At 48.1% G+C, this 15158-nt stretch overlaps 2 pseudogenes; both read right to left on the reverse strand.

Moving 5' to 3' along the window:
* The window catches only part of LOC138393008 (centromere-associated protein E-like), a 262162-nt pseudogene that overhangs the window by 143482 nt on the left and 103522 nt on the right, over positions 1–15158 (reverse strand).
* LOC138393253 (rho-related GTP-binding protein RhoU-like) lies at positions 5559–14404 on the reverse strand (annotated as a pseudogene).

Genomic DNA, 15158 nt, shown 5'->3' on the forward strand with positions numbered 1-15158 from the left:
CTAAAATTAATGAAACTTTTATTTAGCTAATGAAATAGCCTGTGGGAGATCAAATACCAACAAAATTCATTAACTTCTAATCTTGGGAGCAGGAGAAACAGATCGAATTTTATGTGCTAATGTTTTTGGAAACAAAGCAAAATCAAACCACAACAAAAGAAACGAGAGATATTTGGAAATTCATCAGCAGGTGGCCGATATTTCCTTTGGCTTTACCCTCGCACCATGTGCTATTTCTGGCTCTGTACACAGTCATGTTCTCTGTTAGCAAAGGGCCCCCACAGACATGACAGAAATCTCTGTAAAAGAGTGCGGTGCCTCGAGCAGTGATATGGTTATTACCTAGACGGCAATTCATGGAAACAGCAGACAGTTTTCAGCAGAGCAGATCGATGACAGCTTGGATGAGCACAGTTGACAGATTCTGTGTTGGGGTACCCAGGAGAACAGAGGCAGCCACCACTGCCCCTAAGCACTGGTTACTTTATTACCCAATTTCTACTTGCCCTTAAACACATTTGCTCTAGAAGTCAATGTGCTCTTATGGCAATGAAGCCAACTCAATGACTTTCTTTCATAAAACAAAACTTCCCATCAGGGGCAGTATGTTAGGAAATGAGAATTTAATGACACCGATTGCAGACCTGGCGCTAGAGAACACAGGACTCCCTCTCAGGGGTAGAGCGAGTGCCCGCGGGGGCGCTGGCCCCACAGCAGGTAATTTAGCCTGGCAGAGGCAACACGGCCATTGTCAACACCAAATTGCATGATCTTGGCTCCTAGCCCAATCACTGATTTGTCAAAGGCAGAAGTGACCCCGTGAGCCATTCAAAGGTGCAGGCTACTTTGAGAGGAGAATAAGTGGAAATAAAACCTATAAAGTGCTCCAGAAAAAAATCAGATGAGAAAGAAAGAAAATCAATATCCTGTAGCGGTTTATTTATAAACAAAACATCTCCACCAGTGCCCAGTGCCTCGGGGGACTCGCTTTCTAACGCGTCTCAACAGCAGACAGTGTACAGCAGATAAGTGCAGTTTGGAGTTGAAACTGACAACTTCCATCTTACGCCTTTGAACTTGCTTTTATTGTTTTCCATTCCAGAATGTTCAAGGTAATTTGAATGAATGTGAGTTACATTGTTCAGATTACAATTTCTAACCAGTCCGCCATGATCCTTCCTGAGCTCTGTTATCAGATTCCTCTACCAAGAATGAGGTGCCCTGTGCCCAACACTTCCTCGTGGACGCGCTCCACACAGCAAAGTGCAAGCTCCTCTGCTGAGCACACAGGGCCCTTTGCGATCTGACACCCCATCTCCCGCTCCTCTACGAGCCCAGTGCTTTCCAAAGCGAGCCCTCCAGTCCAGCCAGCCAGGCCCTTCCGTGTCCCCTACAGGCCATACTTGGTCTCAGGTTTATTCAGCTTTGCTCTCCCCACCTGTCTCGATTCTGTTGAATTCTGATGACCTTCCTGTTGCATCTCAGAAGTGATTATCTCTGTCCAGTGCACTCCTGGAGCCAGGAAGATGTGGCAGAAACACAATACATGAAAAGGGACTTTGTGTTCTGGGGTGATCCAGGGACCAGACTGGACCAAGGGAAATGTTCACCCAGGGGCAGAAAAGGACATCCAAATGCAGCCAACGAGGAGCACAAGATCGTAGGAGCCTGGGAAGTGCCTCTAAGCTCCTGGTCCAGAGGGTGGATGAGGGCACCGTGACAAATAGCCTGGACGCATGTTGGAACATGCTGGTTAGGTGTGGCCACAAGCCAATGAGATGAGAGTGGAAGTGATCATCCTGAATAAGTATTATTTCTCTGTACTGTTTTGCTTTGTTTGACAGAACATTGGCATAAACCATTTCACTTGATTTCCTTTATCTCTCTAATTGCAGTTGGTCAATTTATTTTGTATTTGGTCACCATGGCCACAAGGTATCACAAGTGAAATACAAACTTTATTTTTGTAATCTCATAATGAGATTGAGTGACAGTACGTGGGAGGCAGAGTCTGAGTTCTTGAGTCACTCATTTGGTGAGTGAAATGGCATGAGCCTCTTTTTTTTTTTTTTTTTTTTTTTTGAGACAGAGTCTTGCTCTGTTTCCTGGGCTAGAGTGCAGTGGCGTCAGCCTAGCTCACTGCAACCTCAAACTCCTGGGCTCAAGCAATCCTTCTGCCTCAGCCTCCTGAGGAGCTGGGACTACAGGCATGTGCCACCATCCCCGGCTAATTTTTATCTATATATATTTTTAGCTGTCCAGCTAATTTCTTTCTATTTTTAGTAGAGACAAGGTCTCGCTCTTGCTCAGGCTGGTATTAAACTCCTGACCTCGAGTGATCCACCTGCCTCGGCCTCCCAGAGTGCTAAAATTACAGGTGTGGGCCACCGTGCCCGGCCCCATCTTTGGATTTAATTGGCTGTTTTAACACGTTTCAAGAAATGTTCATTTTATTTTCTGTTTTGTTTTAAAATGGAGCCAGTGTAATCTATACGGAATCAGTTTGGCACAGATTGAGGGCATGCCCAAGTCACAGAGCAGGGACCACCCAAGTCTAGGCCAGAGCTCCTTTGGCTTTCACCCCCTGTGCCTTTACCATGCACGGGCTCTCATGGGGGCAGCCGGCGCCCTGTGCTGGGGATGGGGGCTCAGAAAGTAGATCCCATCTGTTCAGTCTGTAGTCTCTCTTGCAGTAGCTGCTTCTGGAGCCAGAACTCTTCCTCTCCCTGTGACCTACATCACTCTGTAAGCCTCCTGCTCATCTTCCTAGTCTCACCCGAAGATCTCAGTCCAGCTGTGACCCCACTACAACCACCCGTCAGCCCTGCCCCCACCTAGGGGCCCCAGACTAGAAGCGCTGAGAACGCAGTGCGGGACTGAAGGGCAAGAGCCCTGGGTTCTAGTGTGGGGGTGGACTTTGACTTGGAGTTTAACCTTGGGCAGGCCACACTCTGGTCTGGGCCTCAGTCTCCACTTCAGGATTCTTTGTGCTCAGGCAAACAGAGGGCCCTCCCTGCTCAGCTGATCCTTTAACACACGCTGGGAATATCACAGAGTGTGAGGGAAAGGGGCGGCCTTGCAAAAATGACAGGAAAATACCTAATCCCACAACATCCTGGTAACAGTTAAGGATCAATCCTGTGCGTTTTCTCACTAACAGGCCCCCTGCAGGAGTTCTGTTTTGCGCAACCTCTGAAGAAACCTGAATGGGCAGAAAAGAGATGTAAATCTCTCTCTTTCAAAATTGTTTTTTGAGAATCTGTTTTTACAGAGTTACTGAGTAAACAGCAGGAGAAAATGAGCTACAGTCTAAACCATATCATGAGGACAGAGTCACATCTTCTATGACAATTCCTTCTCCAAAGAAAGGCAGGAAACCAAGTCTTGGACTTTGACATCCTTGCAGTTTTTTGTTATCTACCTGCTGCTTCTTTTGTTACCAAGTGACGGCCATCACTATTTTTTTTTTCTCTTTGTCCCCCTTAAAATCATGGAGCCACTTGGCATCACTGCTGGCATCTTCGTTCTCTTTCTTTGGATGCCATGCCGTCTCCCTGCCCTCTTCTCCCCCATTTCTCTCTCTCTCTCTCTCTCTCTCTCTCATTCTCTCTGTCCTTCTAAAGGATAAAATAAACTTTTTAACTATCTTAAAAAAATAATAAAAGAAAAATAAAATGGTCTTAAAAGTGTGTATATTAAGATATACTTAGGCCGAGCATGGTGGCTCATCCCTGTAATCCTAGCACTCTGGGAGGCCGAGGCTTGAGGTCAGGAGTTCCAGACCACACTGAGCAAGAGCAAGACCCCATCCCTACTAAAAATAGAAAGAAATTATCTGGACAACTACAAATATATGTAAAAATTAGCCAGGCATGGTGGCACATGCCTGTAGTCTCAGCTACTCAGGAGGCGGAGGCAGGAGGACCACTTGAGCCCAGGAGTTTGAGGTTGCTGTGAGCCAGGCTGATGGCACGGCACTCTAGCCTGGGCAACAGAGTGAGACTGTCCAAAAAAAAAAAAAAAAAAAAGATACACTTAAAATCACATCTAGGGGAAAATCAATAAGATGTCTGTTCAAAAAACGTGTCAATGAGAAAAAGCAGCGAATCTTCCTTAACATCTGATTTAGGGCCATGCTTTTTCCCATTAGCTGTTTCAAAGCCTGAATCAGCAGCAAGTACACCCATACATATGTGTGTGCACGTGTGTGCGTGCGTATGGGTGTGTATGCACAGAAGTGCATTTTGGTTGACATGTCAAGAAAAAAAAAGATACGTTTTGTGTCCCAGAAACATTTGCTGTCAGCCTTGCAAGAGTGCTCTTCCCTGCAGATGGGACAACTTGCATATGGAAGGTTAAAAACAATTCAGGGCCGGCACGGTGGCTCACGCCTATAATCCTAGCACTCTGGGAGGCCGAGGCGGCAGATCGTTTGAGCTCAGGAGTTTGAGACCAGCCTGAGCCTGAGCGAGACCCCCATCTCTACTAAAAAATAGAAAGAAATTGGCCAGACAACTAAAAATATATACAAAAAGTTGGCCGGGCCTAGTGGCGCATGCCTGTAGTCCCACCTACTTGGGAGGCTGAGGCAGTAAGATTGCTCGAGCCAAGGAGTTTGAGGTTGGTGTGAGCTAGGCTGATGCCATGGCACTCTAGCCAGGGTGACAGAGCAGGACTCTGCCTCAAAAAAAAAAAAAAATTTTTCAGAGAGGTGCTCCTGAGAGAATCCCACCTAAACCTGGGATTTAGGCAGGTTGGTGCACACATTACAGTACTGAAAGCAAATATTACATTCTGATCTCAACATGAATCACTCCCTAAAGAAAAATATCAGAACTATTGACCAGCACTTGCTTTCCTCTGCATGGCACTTTGGTTATGTTCACACAGTGTTGACACAACTGGTCTAACAGTGAAAAATGCCATAAACAGGTTTTCTTTTCTGCCATATAGTCAGTGGGATGTTTCTGTTGGTTGTTTTTAAGTCTCAAGCAACCGGGTGTTAGTAAATAACAAAAGTGACTGGTCTGAGGGTTCGTATGCAGAGATCTCTCATTTTTTCTTAGATTTTTTCTCTTTAAAAACAAAAGGTATGGTTTGCATGGAGTTGCAAAGCTAAGAATTATTCTTACCATGGTTGACCATGTACATAATACACTGTGCATTAAGTAGCCCTTAATCAAGAGAGAATTCTCCCTTTTGTTCTTCTGTACATTATAATATAGCAAAATTTCATTCTTGACATATCCAGATTTGAGCTGTCTTCTTCATATTACATATCAATTAATCAAGAGGTCTCAAGCTCTAAATTTCCAGAGCTTTGAAACATTTTCAACTTACTTCAAAAATAGCTTGCATAAGTTTGTATCCCCAAGTTCAAACAAACAACAAAAAAATGAAAGGCAAGAAAGAATACATAAATTGAGAGCTTCTCCTATAATCCAAGTACCCACACATTCTCTACACGGGTTCAACACACGAAAAGGAGTCATTTCAGCTAATATAGCTTCTCATACCTGTTTCATTGGAATATAGTCTTTCTGAGCATCTTGCCAGCATCATAGGAAACAGCAGTACTTCTTCCACCAGGACTTGGAGAGGTTTTTCATTTTGTCTGGAGTCCTGCTTTTAGACTTCTTTGGCTGTTGCTGAGTGTCTGAGTATTGAATGCCAGCGACGATGGCTGCGTCAAAGATGTCTTTGAGGTCTTTTTTGAGTCAAGGCCGAACACCCAATGGAGAAGGCAGCTTTGATTTCCTCAGTGCACGGCTTAGCCACCTGTTCAGGCTTCTCTTGCAATTGCCCAAATCAATGAGGACTTTGATACCTTCCCTGAGATCCAACTGCGTTCCAACTAGGATGATGGGGGCTTTGGGCCAGTGGCACCGAATCTCCGGCACCCGTTTCTCACTGACATTCTGGAAGGATGAGGGGCTCATGACACTAAAGCACAGCAGGCAAATGTCTGTGTTGGTGGAGCAGAGAGGCCTCAGCTTGTCAAACTCATCCTGCAACCAAGCAACCAAGCAAAGCACCCAAAAGTTACTTTTCAAATAAATTTTTATCAGTAAAAAGAACTTCTTAACATTTTTCATGAACAGTTCTGGCAGGTACTAGAAGCAGCCGTCTGCTTCCAGGGCCAGAAGTGGGGCCAGCGTTGCCAAATGTGTCCGGCATTTCCATCAATACTCACGACCTGCTTGCAACTTACCATAGAAAGAGTACTTCAAGCTCATAGGTTCCAGAAATAACATTGACTGTATCTAGCCTTCAGCCCAGTGTAACCCAGACTTACTCTCAACTGTTGGTACTTAGCTACTCTAAAATTCAGACCGCAGCCACACTGACCCCTTAAGACTCCAATCTGACCCCAGTCTATTGACATAGCTCCTCTCTCTGTGGATGTCTTACCCTCCCCCACAACAGCTGGGACGCCAATTCCATCCCCCCGCCCTCCCCCGCACTGTGCACACACCCTGCCCACCCTGTGCCCACTTAGTGCAGAGTAATGTTAATCAGACACAAGGATAGACCCAGAAATGGAATTGAGGACCTTTATTAGGCTACTGTTGTGAGCAACTCGGAAAACTTGCACCTCTCAATGTCACTTACAGACAGTTGTTAACACATTCTTTTTTTTTTTGAGACAGAGTCTTGCTCTGTTGCCCAGGCTAGAGTGCCATGGCGTCAGCCTAGCTCACAGCAACCTCAAACTCCTGGGCTCAAGCGATCCTCCTGCCTCAGCCTCCCGAGTAGCTGGGACTACAGGCATGCACCACCATGCCTGACTAATTTTTTCTATATATTTTTAGTTGTCTGGCTATTTTCTTTCTTTTTTTTAGTAGAGATGGGATCTCGCTCTTGCTCAGGCTGGTCTCAAACTCCTGACCTTGAGCGATCCTCTCCCCTTGGCCTCCCAGGGTGCTAGGATTACAGGTGTGAGCCACCGCGCTCGGCCTAACACATTCTCATTCTGTCTGTATCTTCTCTTTCTCTCTCCTTCCTTCATTTTCTCTCACTTCCTTTCTTCTCTGTTTATCTCTGCCAATACCTGTGGCCTCCACACAGTGTGCTTTGGACAGATAAAGAACCAGAGAACAGGCACACCCACCCTATCCTTACAGTATAGGGCAATGGATCAAATAAGTTAGAATTGATTATAAATAAACCAACCTCCCTGCTGTCGAATGCTGTTCTGCAGCCATTCGTTTAACACATGCACCGAAAACCACCCAGACACGCACAGTGGCAGGCGAGGGGATTTGGTTGTCAACAGAGAGACGTTGGTCTCCAAATCAGCATCTCTTTACAGCAAACATCCTATAGTTCCTTGCAGCACCAGATTCAGCTAACTGAATACTTTCACCCAACTCTTTTAAAGGGGCCAGGCGCGGTGGCGCATGCCTGTAGCCCCAGGTACTCAGGAGGCTGAGGCAGGAGGATCGCTTAAGCCCAGGAGTGTGAGGTTGCTGTGAGCTAGGCTGATGCCACGGCACTCACTCTAGCCTGGGCAACAGAGTGAGACTCTGTCTCAAAAAAACAAAGAAAACAAACAAACAAACAAACAAAAACTCTTTTATAGGAAAATATTTACATCATCTCATTCCTATTTAAAATGTATAGCTCTAGGCCGGGCGTGGTGGCTCACGCCTGTAATCCTAGCACTCTGGGAGGCCGAGGCGGGTGGATCGCTCGAGGTCAGGAGTTTGAGACCAGCCTGAGCAAGAGTGAGACCCCGTCTCTACTAAAAATAGAAAGAAATTATATGGACAACTAAAATATATATATACAAAAAATTAGCCGGGCATGGTGGCGCAGGCCTGTAGTCCCAGCTACTCGGGAGGCTGAGGCAGTAGGATCGCTTAAGCCCAGGAGTTTGAGGTTGCTGTGAGCTAGACTGACGCCACGGCACTCACTCTAGCCCGGGCAACAGAGTGAGACTCTGTCTCAAAAAAAAAAAAAGAAAAAAAAAAAAAAATGTATAGCTCTGGGTGCCAACCATCCTCAGGTATCAAGTCGTTTATAATTTCCCAATGGCAAGAAAAAGTTAAACGCTACCCATGTTTTTCATTACTCAATTGGCATACTCTGATTATTTACTAAGTATATTTACATGTACATTATTCTCCATCCCTGGCTTTTTTCTCTAGATACAAAGGAAACTTGTATTTCTTTTATTTGAATGTACTTTCTTCATTTGAGGCTCTGTGTTTCAATTATGCTCTCTCTGTTCTCAGAGGGCCTCAAATGAAGAAGTACAAAACTGAGACCAGTACGGACGGCCCCTCGGGTAGCCGCACCCCACTGTTGGATGGCCGTCACCCTTGGCCGTGCCCTGGAATCTGGGGATGCATCACAGGAAAAAGGCAGGCTCAAGGCCGAGCCTTCTGACTGGGCTTTCGGAACCTGGCTCCCCAGGCCTCCTGCGATTCTGGCTAAGGAGCTTGGGAAACAAAACAGAAATTAAACACTCCCGCTCGGTGTCTGACCAGAAACCTTAGATATTTGCTGAAATAATGCAATAACACGGGCAACGAGACCAGGTGGAACCCACGCTCAGGGACACGCAGCCCAAGGCCGAGCCATTTGCACGCGCTGGCCAGGTCTGGGGAAGGGACGCCGCACAGGACCCCGCTCAGGGAAGGAAGGGCGGAGACAAGAGCCCGGACTATAGCATCCCTCTGGTCTAGCTGCAACCTGATTGTTTTTCTTTTTAAGTACAAAGATTTTTCCAAAAATCTGGAAGAAAGAAATAAAAAAAAAAAAATGAAAAAGATTTTCCAAGTACCTCATGGGTGAAAAGGCTGAAGAATTTTCAGCTGAAGAATTTTCAGCGAACCACTCCTATTTCAGCAACACTGCTTTCTCTTATGCCAAAGGTACAGGAAAAACCAAAGGCTCAAGAAGTGATTTCTAGTTCTTGATCCAGCCAGCGGAGCGGTCCTCTGCTCCTGACTCGTCGGCTTCCATGGGAAACCCACATTCGTGCCCGTGTTCCCACCTGTCTGTGCTCACGGAGCTCAACGGAGCCACTTAACCCTGGAGGCTTCCATGCCAACCGCCCACAGGAGGAATGTGCTCCTTCCTCCGTAAAAAAGCAAAACATGGCAGGTGTCCGAGCAAGTTGCAAAGGTAGTTTCTCAGATCAGGACCAAGAAGAATAGAAGAGAGCTACCACCTTGCCCAGCGGTGCGACAGTCAGACAAGCGCTGATTCACACTGGGGGAGCAGGACAAGAGCCTGACTTTGACCAGCAATGCATTTTCCACAAATAGTTTCTGAAGTCGGGTTTCTACAAATTTTTAGACGGTTGCCTTCATTACGTAGTAGGGTACTCTCCAGGAATCAGTACGTGAAAGTTAAAAACACAGCACATCTCATGGCAAACACTGCAGGGAGACCAGAGGAACAACTTCCAGATAAATGGCAGCTTACCAACTTAACACCAAAACCTTTGTTTTTCCCTCATTATAAACTTTTTTGTGTGAAAACTTTTCTAAAATGACTCTTGTGCTTCCTTGACTTTTAAACAGTTAAGGAAAAAAACATCTAACTCTTCCTGGATAATTCAGAGTCATTTTTACCAAGTTTTTCTGATAAAAAAATCTTCCTCTTCCAAAATGCTGCTTGGAGGTTTTCCTCCCAGGCCCAGCCAGCCCGCGCCTCTGCACCGAGACTGTCTCCCTCTTGGCTCCCCTCCCTTCACTTATTCCTGCACCAGCTTCTAGAAACGGGTCTGTCCTCCCCGCAGACTGTAAGTCTGTTGAGGGGCAGGTCTGCAACCGCAGAATCTAGTGCTCCACTCGTTCATCCATTCTTTTTTCTTTTTTATCTCAGCATATTATGGGGTACAAAACTTTAGGTTACGTATATTGCCTTTGCCCCTCCCCCCAAGCCAGAGCTTCAAGCGTGTCCATCCCCTAGACAGTGTGCATCGCACTCATTATGTGTGTATACACCCATCCCCACCCCCCACATCTGCCCAACACCAGATCAATGTTATTCCTAAATGTGTCTTAGGGACAATCAGTGAAAACAATTTGATGGTGAGTACATGTGGTGCTTATTTTTCCATTCTTGGGATACTTCACTTAGTAGAATGGGCTCCAGCTCTATCCAGGAAAATACAAGAGGTGCTAGATCACCATTGTTTCTTATAGCTATGTAGTACTCCATGGTATACATATACCACATTTTATTAATCCACTCCTGGATTGATGGGCACTTGGGTTGTTTCCACATCTTCGCAATTGTGAATTGTGCTGCTATAAACATTTTAGTGCAGCTGTCTTTTTTATAGAATGTATTTTTTATAGAATGTCTTTTTTGGGTAGATGCCCAATAATGGGATTGCTGGATCAAATGGTAGGTCTACTTGTATCTGTTTAACGTATCTCCATATTGCTTTCCACAGGGGTTTCACTAGTTTGCAGTCCCACTAGCAGTGTATGAGTGCTCCTGTCTCTCCACATCCACGCCAACATTTATTGTTTTGGGACTTTTTGATGAAGGTCATTCCCACTGGAGTTAAGTGATATCTCATTGTGGTTTTGATTTGCATTTCTCTGATGATTAGAGATGTTGAGCATTTTTTCAAATGTTTGTTGGCCACACTTCTGTCTTCTTTTGAAAATTTCTATTCATGTCCTTTGCCCACTTTTAAAGCCATGAGATTAAGCACTGTTACGTGCCAGGCAGCAGGCATAAAAACCAGCTCAGGAAGCCGCGTCCCGTGTCGAGAGCCAGCACCTACCAGGAGCGCAGTGTGAGCGGCGGCGTGCACGGGCGGGGAGGTACACGGAGCTGCTGCTCCTCCCCGGAAGGGTCCCTGGTAACCCTGCTTTTAGACTTCACATGTTTTCCTGTCTTTCTTCTCATCCTTGGGCTTTTACTTCGTTTACTAAGATACTCCTCTGCCTATGTTTCAAAAATCAGAAAACCTGACCCCTGGTAGCCAAAACATCCCTACTTTGTACAAAGCACTGAAGCTTGACTATAAACACCAGCATGGCATTCAGAAAGATTGAGTACTAAAAGACACTGTGTTCTTTGATTTCTATTTTGTTTTTTTTAGAGATAGGGTCTCACTCTGCCTCCCAGGCTGGAGTGCAGTGGCATCATCTAACTCACTGGAACTTCAAACTCCTGGGCTCAAGCAATCTTCCCACCTCAGCCCCCTGAGTGGCTGAGACTACAGGCAGGCACCACCATGCCCAGTTGATTTTTTAAATTTATTTTGTTAAGATGTTGCAGGGGGGTGGCAGGTGGCAGGGGTCTCACTAAGTTGCTCAGGCTGGTCTCGAACTCTTGGCCTCAAGGGATCCTCAAGCTTAGGGCTCCCAAAATGTCAGGATTACAGGTATGGGCCATGCAGGCAGGGTTTTGATTTTATTTTCTATGGGTAATGAAAAACAAATAGTTCTTGTTTTTTTCTGCTCACAGTAAAGGGGAAGCTGAGATGCTCCCAGGCTGGGCTATTACGACTCACGCTGCCATGGCCTCCACCAGACTGGTGTTCCTCAGGGATCCAGGCTACCCACCTTGAAGTTGAAAAAAAAAAAATCTGTCCTCAGCTCTGGATTTGCTGTCCCAGAGTAGGTGAGCAACTTGAAAGCTCTGGCTTAGAGAAGGCTCTGGGGACACTGGGAAGCCTACTTCATAAATGCAGATGGTGACGGGATGGCACCTCAGAAAGTGAAATGGGCTCTTTCATCTACCTACAAAGTGCCCCCAGCACTTTACTGAGCTCCAGAAAGTCCTGGAGAGACAACAAGTCCATTAACTGTTGCTTTGGCAAACTCAAGCACCCCTGGGTGCTCACAAGGCACAGCTTGACTTCAGTGACCTGAGCGCCCACCAAGGGAGGTTTAGTTGAGGACAAGTTCTTCTGCGGAGCACCAAGGGGGATTCCTGCACTTGTACCCTCTTTATCACTGCCTGGCTGTTTCCTCCAAGGCCCTGGCCAGCCAGCGAGCCAAGAGTAAATGCTCACGATCTGGAAAGAATAAGCTCTGTTCATTCCTGCAGCTTACGACTGCTCTGACGAAATGCACCTCCACTGCAAGGGATGGGGCTGGTCCTAGTGAGCCCACCCACAGCTCAGGAAGGGAAGGTTTAACACTTATGGACATGAGCACCATCTTTTTCTTGAGCAAATTTCTTAAATATCAGGCTCATTGACCTTTAATAACATAATTATAAGCTATCACTAGCTTACTTTGAGAAATGATTACAAAGTATCATTGAAACTTTTTATAAAAACCAGAAAGTAATATCAGAAAGTTCCATAAAGTAAGAGCTGTTGCTGACCCTGCTTCCTGCCTTTCCTGGCCATACAGAGCTGGGCCAAACCCTGTGTTACTAGTTCAGAGTTATCTTCCTCTGTGTCCTCACTGGCCCTCCCCTGCCCCAGGAGCCAACAGCAGGGGTGGGTCTACTTCATGCCACTTTAGAATGACCCAGTTACTGCGGGAATCATTTGGAAACTCTCGAAGGTTGTTTGGAAACCTCTAAAAGCCTGTTTCCTTTCCCAGCACTGGGCTGTAACATGATACTGACCTGTCCCACTGTGTCACAGAGCTGGAGTCTCACAGGCTGCCCATCCACAGACACCACAGCTTAAAAACAAGACCCAAATGACAATCAGGAGATGACTTTTAACCCCTTTGAGAAGACTGCTAGTTTCAGCTTGCCCTGTGATTCTCACTCCAACCCCCTCAGCTCCCATTCTAAGTCCTCTAATGAATTAAAGACTTGCCTAAAACAGGGAAGCCCTTTGGAGGCATTCTTGTATCCGAAACTTCCAGGGCCGGCAATTCACTCCTCTGCCACCAAAGAGGCAGCAAGTCCCTGAGCCATTCCATGGTGCCCCAAATTTGTTTTCCTGTCACACTTGTTTCAAAGGACCTAAAAACAACACTGGGGTTGGGGTGGGAACCAACCCTCCAGTTTGAAATCAGTGGAAAACCTCACAGATAGCTCTGTCTTCCCTGGGGAAATGCTCCCCAACTTCAGGGTTTATCACAAAATGCTAGTTTGGTTAAGAACATGTGCACACACGGGCTGCCCACGCCGTCCTGTTTCATGAGAGGCACTCCTTAGCTCTCTGTCAGTTCAGAGAGGATTTCAAAAGAAAATTAAAAAGGGAAAGAAAGCTTGCCCACCTTCCTCCAGGATTTGGGTACTCAGGGAGGGGGAGAGGTCTGCAGCAGGGCGAGTCATGGAAGTGTCTGTTTTAATTAAGCACTCAGTTTTGTCTCTTTTTGCACAACTCTCTAATTGTTTATAAATGTTTATAGTAGCCAGCTGGGGGTGGGGGAAGAAAAGAAACAATAACCTGTGGTGGGAACCGACTAGAATAGCACCTTTTTATCTAGGGTACCTTTGAGATGAAAGAAAGGTCAGAGAAGCAATTTTTTTTAAGGAGCAACACAGTAATTGCCTCGCACTAGCGTCTGGGAATTTTTACTTTTTCTTAAATTTCAAAAATATCTGAGAAATCAAGATAAAGGACTCCTCTGTCTTTGTATCCACCAAACCAAATGACACAGCACCCCACACATGAGAGCTTTAAGCAGCTTAAAGAGACACTGAGAAGACAGCGACAGCCAGAGACAGAGCCAGTGCGGGCGAGTGGGGACAGGGGCGGCGTAGGACGCAGAAGGGAAAGAAATGCTGTTTTCTCTGCAGGTTTCATCCAAACCTGGGGCTTCACCAGGGCCGCTCAGGCTGTTTCACTAAAGCAAGTAATTCCCGGCGTCTCTGCGGCTCTTTAAAATGGAGACGCCCCTTGCGAGCAGAGCCGCCTGAAAGGGAAGGACCGACACTCAGGGCCACAGGGTGAAAGCACCTGTGCGTCGCCTTCCGATTGAAACTCGGCAGCTGCTCCAGCAACGTCGCCCCGGCGAAACTTCTCCATGCAGCGAAGTGACCAGGCGCCTGAACTCCACCTGCTTGACTCCCGCTTGTCTGTCACTATGTTCCGCAGCCGTCCCTTGTCCCTTCGAGTGGCTCCGTGCCTGCGCCGTCCCCAAGGCCAGAAAACGTCCTGCACTCCGCGCTGGCTCGGTCCGGCTGGAGCTGGGCCCTAGGAGCCCCCGGCGGGCAGCGGCCACGCGCCCCCACCCCTGCCCCGGCGCCCCCAGCCCGCTCACCTGAGAAGTTGTCAAAGGCCGTGGGGATGTCCTCGGTAGGGTAGCCCTTGGTGGTGTAGGTCACCACCAGGCTCGTCTTGCCCACGACGCCATCGCCGACCAGCATGCACTTGACGCCGCGCCCCTCGGCACCGCCCGCGCGCCCCCTCCCCGGACCCGCGTCCCCCGCGTCCCCCGCGCTCCCGGCGCGGCGGCACGGGAGGCGCCTCGCAGCGGCCGGGGAACGCGGGGTCCCCCTGCTGCGGGGGCATCGGTCCGCGCGCGTCCACGTGCAGGAGCGAGTGAGCGGGGCCCTGCCCGACCGCCCCTCCGCCACGGAGGGCTGCGGGAGGGAGGAGCTGTCACCGATTGCTGCGGGTGCGTCCCCCTCCCCCAAGGCCCGATTCCAGGCCACACGCCTTGCAGACAAAGGCGGCCAGGAAGGGTCGCGCCTCCGCGTTGCAGCGGCGCCAGCCGGCTCTGCCCCGCGCGACGGGAGGACCGCAGCCCGGGCGCTCTGTCTCCGCCCGGCTTCCCCGCGACACGGCGCGTGGGGGCGGGCGGGCGGGGAGGGGAAAGAGGCGGGTCCGGCAGGCGGATCGCCCCGCAGCGAGGCCACAGCGCCACCGGTCAGCGCGCCGCGGCCCTGCACCGGCTCCGGAGGCGGCGACCACTGCTCGACCGGCCGGGCGGTTGCGCTTTCTGGCGTCCATGGGAGCCGGGAAACCTGAGCTTCTTCCTTTCCCCTCCGTGCTGCCGCCCGCCCGCCAGCGCGCTCCACCCAAGGGGGACAGTGAAGTGTTCTGGCGGCACGTCCTGTAAATGAGACTGAATTAACTGGCAACTTTTTTTTTTTTGTCTAACTACTACTGGTTGTGTGATTTTTTTCATATTGAAGCAAAAGGATGCCAGCGCCATTGTTAATGCTCATTGGACTTTTCCTTTTGGCCTGCCATGCTCCGCTATGCGTGGATGGCCCAGCAGATTTCCTTATGGCCCCCATTCCTTCATTTACTTAAATGTAAT

This window comes from Eulemur rufifrons, chromosome 10 (assembly GCF_041146395.1).
Source record: "Eulemur rufifrons isolate Redbay chromosome 10, OSU_ERuf_1, whole genome shotgun sequence".
In the NCBI taxonomy this organism is placed as follows: Eukaryota; Metazoa; Chordata; class Mammalia; order Primates; family Lemuridae; genus Eulemur; species Eulemur rufifrons.